Source organism: Neltuma alba, unplaced genomic scaffold, assembly GCF_004799145.2.
Source record: "Neltuma alba isolate B1F8T4 unplaced genomic scaffold, ASM479914v2 tig00011239_pilon, whole genome shotgun sequence".
Classification (NCBI taxonomy): Eukaryota; Viridiplantae; Streptophyta; class Magnoliopsida; order Fabales; family Fabaceae; genus Neltuma; species Neltuma alba.
The window spans coordinates 536,676-546,580 of NW_021635958.1; the positions used below are offsets into that span (position 1 = coordinate 536,676).

At 35.1% G+C, this 9,905-nt stretch overlaps 1 pseudogene; it reads left to right on the top strand.

The window, feature by feature from the left end:
- Positions 1-3,400: 3,400 nt before the first annotated feature.
- LOC114762635 (P-loop NTPase domain-containing protein LPA1 homolog 1-like) lies at positions 3,401-9,239 on the top strand (annotated as a pseudogene).
- Positions 9,240-9,905: the final 666 nt, after the last annotated feature.

Genomic DNA, 9,905 nt, shown 5'->3' on the forward strand with positions numbered 1-9,905 from the left:
ATGATGAGCTAATCATCGATCACCTCATGATTAATTAATTTCGAAGCGAACGTGACTATAGATGAGGGATAACAAAAACAAATCGACCGTCGTAGAGATTAAAACAAGATTATCCAATCCAATGCATATTTTAAAAAATTTAATTTTTTGGTGCCTATAGTTTTAACTCGTTTATAAATCAGTTTCTATATTTTGACTCAATGCAACTCAGTCTCTATAATTTTGACCTAGTTGTAACTCAATTTTTGAAGTTTGACTCGCTGCCACTTAGTCTTTATAGTTGTACCTATTTTATAATTGAGTCATTACGTTTAAAAAAAAAAAATTATATATCTAATAAAGAGATGGACTGAATTATAAAATGGTTAAAAATATAGGGACCAAATTACAGTGAGTCAAACTTCAGAGATTAAGTTATAAATGAATCAAAAATATAGGAATTAAGTTGTATTGAGTCATTGAGTCAAAATATAAAATTGAGTTACAGATGTGTTAAAATTATAAGAACTAAGAGATTAATTATTCCTAATCAAAATTCATTTCATGGATTTAGAAAATGATCACTCCATGACATGCAGGGCTTGATCTAAACAAAAAAAAAACAGAGAGAACAGAAAATCAACGCACGCTCATTTATCGTTTTATTGCGGTCATGAAGGCTGAGTCGGTCACTTATTTACCTAATGCACGGACCTTGACCTTATCTTCGTTATGAACATTAAAAAAAAAAATCCTCTTATACTTATAATCATATTTAGAATATATATATATACTCCTCCGATCCTTAATATAAAACTCATTTAATTAATTTGATTCGATTAATGAAACTAAGTAAGTTAGTTAATCATAAGAAAAGTGACACATTTTTTCTAAAACACCATAATCATCTTTCTTAATACCTCATCTCCTTCTTTTACTTGATTATGGTTGATGGAGTATCCATAGGGTTAATTTAGAAAAAATTGATAAATATGATAAATGAGTCTTATATTTAGGACCAAAACCAACTCAAGAATTAGGTCATATATTAAGGATTGGATGAGTATACGTATAAAGAATTTTTTTATCCTTAGTATAAATCACCTAATTAAATTTAGAGTAAAATACACCGGTCACCATTCTATTTTATCTCAATTACATAAACTTTCCTTCTATTTTGAAAATGTATATAAATCTCCTTTATAATTAAAACGTATGTTACATAAACCCCTTCCTATATTTAAGATTATATTTCTATCCACTCAAACCGTTAAGTTTGACTTTAAATTCTTTTTGACCAAAATTTCCCTTTTTAACTTAATAATTATTTAGACACTTATATTTTCCAAATTTTTTTTATACAATCAAAAAATAATTCTAATATGTGTATTTTTAAAATTTATAATATAATTTTTATCTAAATTATAAAATTTTATAATTTTAATATTTTATCACATCCATTGGAAATTATTTACTTTGATTTCTTTTAAATTGTAAGAACATATTTCAAATACATAATTTTTGTTTATTGTAAAGTTTAAATGATACAAGTTTGAAAAATTTATAAATTATTTAAATTTACAACTCAAAACTTTTAGACACATCTTTGTTTCAAAAATTTATAAACATATTTAGTCAAGTATATATATTTATTAAAAAAAATAGTTAAATTTTTAATCAAATTTGTTATATCTGCCTTAACGAAAGGAAATTCATGTAACTGTAAAAATATAATTTAAGAATTTATTAGAATGAGGGGTAAAATAGTAAATAAAATTTATTTTAATATAAATTTTAGTTAAAAATAATATTTTTAGAATATTCGTAACAGTAATAACTAACTAGACTAAGCTATACGTTTTAAAAATAGAAGAGAGATCTGTGTAATTGATGCAAACTAAAAAGGTAGTCAGAGTATTTTACTCTTAAATTTATTAATGAGCGCACAATCTTATTCCTAATTTATTATTACATAGACAATTATTTTCTTAAAAAAGGTATATATTAAATTAAATAGGATAAAATTAAAAAATTATTAAATTTTAAAATATAATTGTTGAGTTTTGAGATTTTTCGTGAGCAAAATATGTTCAAGGCACCTTGTAAATACTAAGTAGGCTTAGAGCAGCAGCTGAAGTCTGAAGAGGGGGCCCCGAGTGCTGTATATTTTAATGATACTAACTAAATCATACAAGAGAGAAGACCGGAAGAGAGCATAAAGGAGGGAATGGAAAAGGGTCATGTTCGTTCAAACTCGGCATGCTTTTGACCAAAAAAAAAAAAACTCGGCATGCTCATAAAATAAAATACAAAGCCATCGTAATTCTTAAATACCGCATACACATAACGACACAAACCAGAGGGAGCCAGGCCGCCGATTTGTTTTCTTCCTACCCGGTCAAAATGGAACACGTCTTCACACACAAGAACATGATAGAAAGAAGAACACGTCAAATTAAAGTGGGGCGTCCAATATCTAATCCCGGAGTTATCCTTGTTTTTCACCTTTAATTTTAATTGTTTAATCATATTTTCCTTGTAATATGATAAATATATAATTTTAATATAAGATTAATCTTAATTAATATATATGTTATGTACCCATATAGAATAGAATTTAATAAAAATAATTTAGGACATGTTTGACAACAACTAAAATGGTTTTGGAAACTCTTCTATGAAAAACGAGACAAACTTCTCTACATATTTATTTTATACTCTTCCGATTTTTAATATAGGACCCAATTGCTGAGTTGGTTTTGATCCTAAATATAAAATTCATTTCTCATATTTATCAATTTTCTCTAAATTACCCCTATAGATACTCCATCAACCATAATCAAGTAGAAGATAGAGAGGGGTATTAAGAAAGATGATTATGATATTTTAGGAAAAACGTGTCACAATTTTTATAATTAACTAACTTACCTAACTTCCTTAATCTAATCAAATTAGTTAAATGGGTCCTATATTAAGGATCGAAGGAGTATATTATAAAAATATTTGTAAAACTATGTCGGCCGCCTGAGTCCATTTTACTGCTCCTTCCTCAAACTGATAAATTTTTATTATTAACATTTATTTTCGCACATCCATTTTAGGTGCCACGTAATTTTAGCCGGATCCATCACCGTTCAACTGGGCTGATGACCAAAAAATAAAAACAAATATCATCATTCAGCGAATTGGGCATTCGGTGTTGCCTTTGCACACAATGACCCCGCTTTGTCACTTTAATTACAGAATCTATCACTCGGATCCCGTGTGGGTTGGGCGGACCCACAACGATTTCACCCCTAGACCTAATCTTGTCTCCTAGGGTTCCATTCGTTACTCGTTAGCATTTGGCGCGACCTTTCGCGGCAGTTGAAATTCTGGCACAGTCCGAAGGAGAAACCCGTCATTTCATGCCCTCGAAATTTTATACGTGGTGCGTGAAAGGTGAAAACTAGATGAACCCAGGCAGATCAGGAGAATGCTGAGATCGCTTCTCAAAAACTAACAAATGGTGGATCATAGCGCTGTCTAAATCTTAGTTTCTCCTCTCTGATCTTCTCACGTGGTTCGTTTCTCGGCGTTTCTTTTACTCATCGGAATCTGCTTGATCTCCCCCTTCGGATTTTAATTGCTCGATTCTAAATCCTTTTCTGGTCCCATTGCTTCTGTTCAGTTGCCTCCTCCAGGAAGTCACATTACAGTTAAGTGTCCATGTTTTCAGATTTTCATTTTTCCCTTTACCGTTCTTTGCAAACTTTCCCGGGATCCATTTTTAAAACATGTTCCAATGGGCCCACGGCGCATAAATGTCGTGCATTTTGATTTTTGTCTTCTTTTCATACTTATATCAGTCTATGAGTCTCTGTCTTTTGCTGGAAGTGGCAGTTGGCGTTGGTTTTTCATTACTGTTATCGTGAGCGTGATCCTTCTCTGAGTGTTTGTGCCATACGAATGTGCAGGGATGGCTGACGTTGGGAAAGTGCTGTATATTGTGGTGGTTGACGAGTATGAGCAGAAAGCGAAGGGCAAGGAGTCATTTCGGTATACACGCCCTGTTCTGCAGAGCACTTTGCAGTTCATGGGATGCAAAGCGCGACATGCCTTTAAGGTATGTCTTCTTTCAATTCAATTTGACAGTTTAGTTAATAAATGAAAAAAAAAAAAGAACTCCTTTGTTCACAGCGTTATCCGTTTCTGTGTTGGCTGATGCTGTGAACTTTCAGTATGTCACGCTCTCTTTCACTTACTTTGAATCATTTTTGTTTATGGTACTTTAATGATCTCCTTATTCATTCGAACAAGGTCGTGAGATTTGTGCTACGGTCGAGCGTATTTTAACGTCGTTGATCTAGACTTTTTGTATCTTGATAATTGTTCAGAAGTTAGACAAGTGGTTAATTTACTCCGAATGGGGTAGTTTTTCAGCTGTGTTACCTGACTGAAAGATCTGTTGCTGTGCCTTCCCATTCTGTGTTCCTTCGGGCTCATTGTGTCTAACAAGTAGAGCATCGGGATTCTTCCCTCTCTTTTCTTTGAGGAAAATGCAAACGTTCCCTGACCTTTTATGTTTCCCTTCTTACGTTTGCATACTATTTTGGCTCTCCTTGTTTCATTCCTGTTGGCATGATGATAAATGTCATGACTTTTGACATTGAGGCTCTTAAAGTGATCAACGAGTTTAGCATGAGTATGAGATTGAAGTATCAATCTTCTATGCATATTTTTGATAGATGATTGAGTTTACATGGTTGAGTGACTAGAATGCTCACGTCTGGTCTTTTTTTATTGTCAGTTTCACATCATATTTTTATTGAATGTGACACATTCTAGACCTTTTGCACAAGTCTTCTAAATGTTCTTTTCTATCACCAGATCAGTAAAAGGGTGTTTGAACTCACAAGGAGCGAGAGTTTTCCTGATACTTTGCTGCCTGAAGGAATTTTAACATCAGGAATTGGTGCAGCTGAGGAGAATTTTGAGATAGAAGGTGGTCATTATGCTGGTGCTAAAGCAGATGTACAGAACAACTCATTCTCGGGGAAAGCTAATAGAATTAAGAGTGCACTATATGAGTTGTACAAAAGGCGCACAACTGCAGTGGTTCGCAGAGAGAAACATTTTTAGATATTGTCTGTGCAGCTCTGGCTGAATATAAGTATGTGGGACCCAACCAGAGATCAGATCTGGTTCTAGCATGCAGGTATGACATCAATTACTACCTTTGTGGGGACTGTTTTGATCTGCAGTAACCTGAAGAGAACGAGGAAAAAAATCTGGTTTTGGTTGCTGCTTCTGCTTTGATGCAATGGAATTTATGTTTAAAGTTAGTCTACAGTGACTGGTATATTCTTGGTCAAGGGTATATTTTCCTACAATCATTATGTTGTTATAAAACATTTTGGAGACTGGCCTGTGTTATGTTAAATTTTTTAGGTATACTCCTTTGGTTGTTACCTGAATTTAAAAGCTTTTGCAAACACTTCAGTCACAGACTATGATTTTCTGGACTTCAGCCTGACTGTCATCCTTAGTATTAGGAGTTTTAAATGCTTAAGCCACTCTGACTTGTTAGGTTAATGTACTCGGGAAAATTAGGTGGTGCTTGATAACCTAGCTTCATTTAGATGGTTGAATTTTAAACTCTGTCGGGTTCATCCAGCTCTAAATTTCTTTGAATACATGTCTGGAATTTAAGTGAGACATTTCTAGCCATTGAAGTGAGACCTATGGCTGCCTGACGACAGTAATCAGTGGCTCAACACATCCATCGTTCCATGTTCCAAGATAGGCTGCATCTATCGACTGTCATTTCAGCAAAAATATGTACTGTCTTGTCCTTCAATCTGAACTCACATCTCTATAGTCTAACAGTTTGACTTATGTTAAATCTAGGTATATAATTGCTAGAAACTTGTGGAAGGGAGTAGAGGACAATTTTTAAATTATTGCCAAGTCGATTTTATTGTGGTTACATGGTCAAAAGGTTCCTAGCTCATTATTGGTATATGCTTTTGTTAATATTTCCTGTCTCTACTTCTGATTTGATTCACCACACCTAAAATCTAGACAATTGAAGTTCCCTTCAAGGTTGTTTTGGAAGGAAGTTATGAAGCACAAGAGCACCGACTCTTTGAAAAAGGATTTGGGTTCTTTAGACGTTGTATCAAAATGTTTATTTTGTGACCTATTTCCAGGTTAATATCCGAGCTCGGTCCATGCTTCATAAGGATTTTTGTTTAGTAACTTGTTGCGCTTTAATATGAAATGGCGTGCCAATTTTTATATCAAGCTTTGTTTTGGTTGTATTTTATGCTAATGATTGATGATGGGGATATTATCTTGTACACAGTACCATTTTTTTTCTCTGTTAACTTTGATGTTTTTTAAGTGCAGAATCCGAGAACGGAAGGAATCTGTCACAATTCTGCTGTGTGGCACCAGTGGCTGTGGCAAATCCACTTTGTCTGCATTGCTGGTATCTTTGCATTGACAAGTAGTTGTCTTTTAACAATTACAAATATGTAGTGCCAGTTTTACTTGTTATGTGGTAGGATATTTAACTTGAAGTGAATAATAATGTTGAAACTGAGCCTATAATTTTGTAGTTCGAGAACTTAAAGTACCATTTATACCTCCACTTCAGGGTAGTAGGCTGGGAATCACAACAGTGGTGTCAACTGACTCCATTAGGCACATGATGAGAAGTTTTGTCAGTGAGAAAGAAAATCCCTTGTTATGGGCTTCTACCTACCATGCAGGCGAGTGCTTGGATCCTATTGCTGTTGCTGAAGCAAAGGCTAGAAGGAAAGCCAAAAAGTTGGCTGGTGTGTCACATTCAGTTCCCAAGGGTGAAGTAACTGAGGGTGATAATCCTAAGAAATCTGATGGACTGACGCTGGATGTGGGTCCTACTAACACAGAACTGCTAAATCCAAAACAAATGGCTATTGAAGGATTTAAGGCACAGAGTGAGATGGTGATTGACAGTCTTGATAGGTTAATCACTGCCTGGGAAGAACGGAAAGAGTCCGTTGTTGTTGAGGGTGTTCACTTGAGCCTCAACTTTGTTGTATGTCAAATTTTTTTTATGGGGTCCTTTTCTATTTCTTCTTTTCTATTTGCATGTTATCGTATGTTATATTTTTAATTGACATTTGACAATAACAGTAACAAATTGTGAAACAGATGGGGCTAATGAAGAAACATCCTTCAATCATACCGTTCATGATATACATTACAAATGAGGATAAGCATTTGGAACGATTTGCTGTGCGTGCAAAGTATATGACTCTGGACCCAGCAAGAAATAATATGTAAAGTATATCCGAAACATCAGAACAATCCAGGATTACCTCTGTAAGCGTGCTGACAAGCATTTAGTTCCAAAAATAAACAACACTAATGTTGACAAGAGTGTAGCAGCCATACATGCTACTGTCTTCAGCTGTCTTCGTAGGCGTGAAGCTGGGGAACTACTGTATGATCCTACTAGAAATACTGTCACTGTCGTTGATGAGGAATATAGAAATCAATGTGCTGCCAATTCCTTGAGCTCGAAAGGAATGTTTCAGTTGATACAGAGACAAGGGTCTTCAAGGCATCTGATGGCCCTCGTTAATACAGATGGGTCTGTGGCAAAAGTTTGGCCTGTTAATTCCGTTGACAGTTATGGGAACCCAGTATGGGGTGATGGATCGGTGCAGGGAGTAGGTTGTCCAATGTATGAACCTTTAACGATTGGCAAATCTGAACCTGTAAATCTTCCGTTTGGTTTGTACGGGATCAGTGCATGGCCTAGTGATGGTGGTACCAGTGGTGCCGGAAGTGTTGATGAGTCAAGGGCCGATGGGACTGACACTGGCAGCAGATATATGTCCTCTTGCTGCAGCTCACCAAGATTGTCTGATGGACCTGCAAAAGAGGTAAGCTTGATTACCACTATAAGCGACTTGGTTGCATATGAAATTATGTGCTTGATATCAATGGGAAGTAAATATAAAATTTCAATTCTCTGAATTTTGTGTGTTAATTCTGATAAATTTTTTATGTGTTTCTTTTTAGCTTAAGGAGGAGCAGTCAGTGTATGGCAGTGATGAGAGATTGATGATCCACCTGAGCTGGGCAGCGATGAGGATTTCAGTGATGATGGTGACAAGCGAGTCCATGATGAGGTAGAATTTAGCTTGTAGTTATAAAGACTTGAAGTTTGTATATTTAATGAAATTAACTCTAGAGTATGGATCCCGAGTCTTACGATTGCTTTTAGATAATCATTGCCGGCATATTTGTCGCATGGGGATTCTGATGGTTGGATCACATGTTTATTAATGGTTTTGAGTTTGTAGCGTGGCCATGAGCTGGCATGGGTGTTGATCCGTGCTGATTTGTTAATGATCAGCAATTTCATGTACTTAGACTCTGTTCATTGATCACAATCTCATGAGCTTGGAAAGGCAGCCAATCTCATTGCCACAACAAATCATTAATAAAGCCAATGCGTAGTCGTAATCTCTACTTTTCCATTGCTTTGCAGGTAGGCTCAGTGGACGAGGAATCTACAAAGTCTGATGAAGAGTATGATGATTTGGCAATGCAAGACATGCCGAAAAATGACTATTGGTCTGGCAATGATGAAGTGTCCAGAGAGAAGCTTGGTCACGGGAGCCATAGAACTAGGGTGCTGGAAAATGAGGAACGTCAAAACCATGGGCTCTACCTCAGAACTAGAAGTGAGCCAGTCCCCGAGTCCTCGTGCTCTTACTCATCTCTGTTCATGGAAAACAGTGAGAGGAGATTACATCCTGGTGAAGCCAAGTTAAGAAAGCGTTCTCTTAGTATTCCTGCATTGGAAAAGGATGGTTCGGCAATAATTGATCCGATCCTTTCCGGTACACCTCAAAGGTAGCATTAGTCTTAACCCCCCCTTTTTCCTCCTGTTTGGCCTCTAGTAGGAGCATCTAAGCATCCTTCGATGCCCTACCTGTATAGTAATCCTTAAAAACTTCCACCTTCTACTGCTTTTTTAGTGCTTTTTATTTTTGGGTTTGATGTAATTGTTGAGCATGAAATAATCATGACGTTGATTGAGATTTTGCTGGGTGGGTGAGCAAGGACAGAACCAGCAGAATCAAATTCGGGTATCTTGAGATGCAAAAGCGAGCACTCCAATTGAAACCAGTTCCCACCCTAGCTTTCCCATTTGAAGTGCAGTGCTCAATCTATGTTGAATAAAAAGTTGAGAATTGACTGTATGTTACTCTTAAGCCTTGACTTTTTCTTAACTCCTATTTAATGACATGTCCTGCAATGATATGATTGAATACGAATGCAGTGCATTGGATATAATAATTTTCGAACTAAAATGAATTTTGTAATAATTACGTTTTAAATAAATGCTTCAAATGTCATTTGAACATATACCAAGTTACCAGCCTGTCAGCTCACGGGTTGTGGTGGGCCGACCCCATGTGTGAGTTCCAACTCGGGCTGGCCTTTTTTTAATGTTTTTATTTTATTTTTTGGATACTTTCATTGATAATGGGTAATAAATTTTAAAAATTGTTTAAAACTATATCAGAAAATATAACTATTGAAAATGAAATTGAATAAAAAAACTTTGGATTATAGAATTGTTTTGTATCATTTTGACAACTTATTATATGGTATATATAAACACATATTCATTTTTAATTTTTCAATGTTTGATTGCATTACCAACATTCATTTATCATTCTACTTCCAATCGAAATAAATTTAAATTACTTTGTTTAACTTTTTTCAGGGACAACTAAATTATGATCCAAGTTTTTCATGTAGCCCGGGACAAGTTATATTAGTTATATGCTATAGATAAATTTTTGTAAATTTTATAAAATACATATGGATAAAAAATATATACAAGTGAGATTTATATGAAACTCATATTTAAC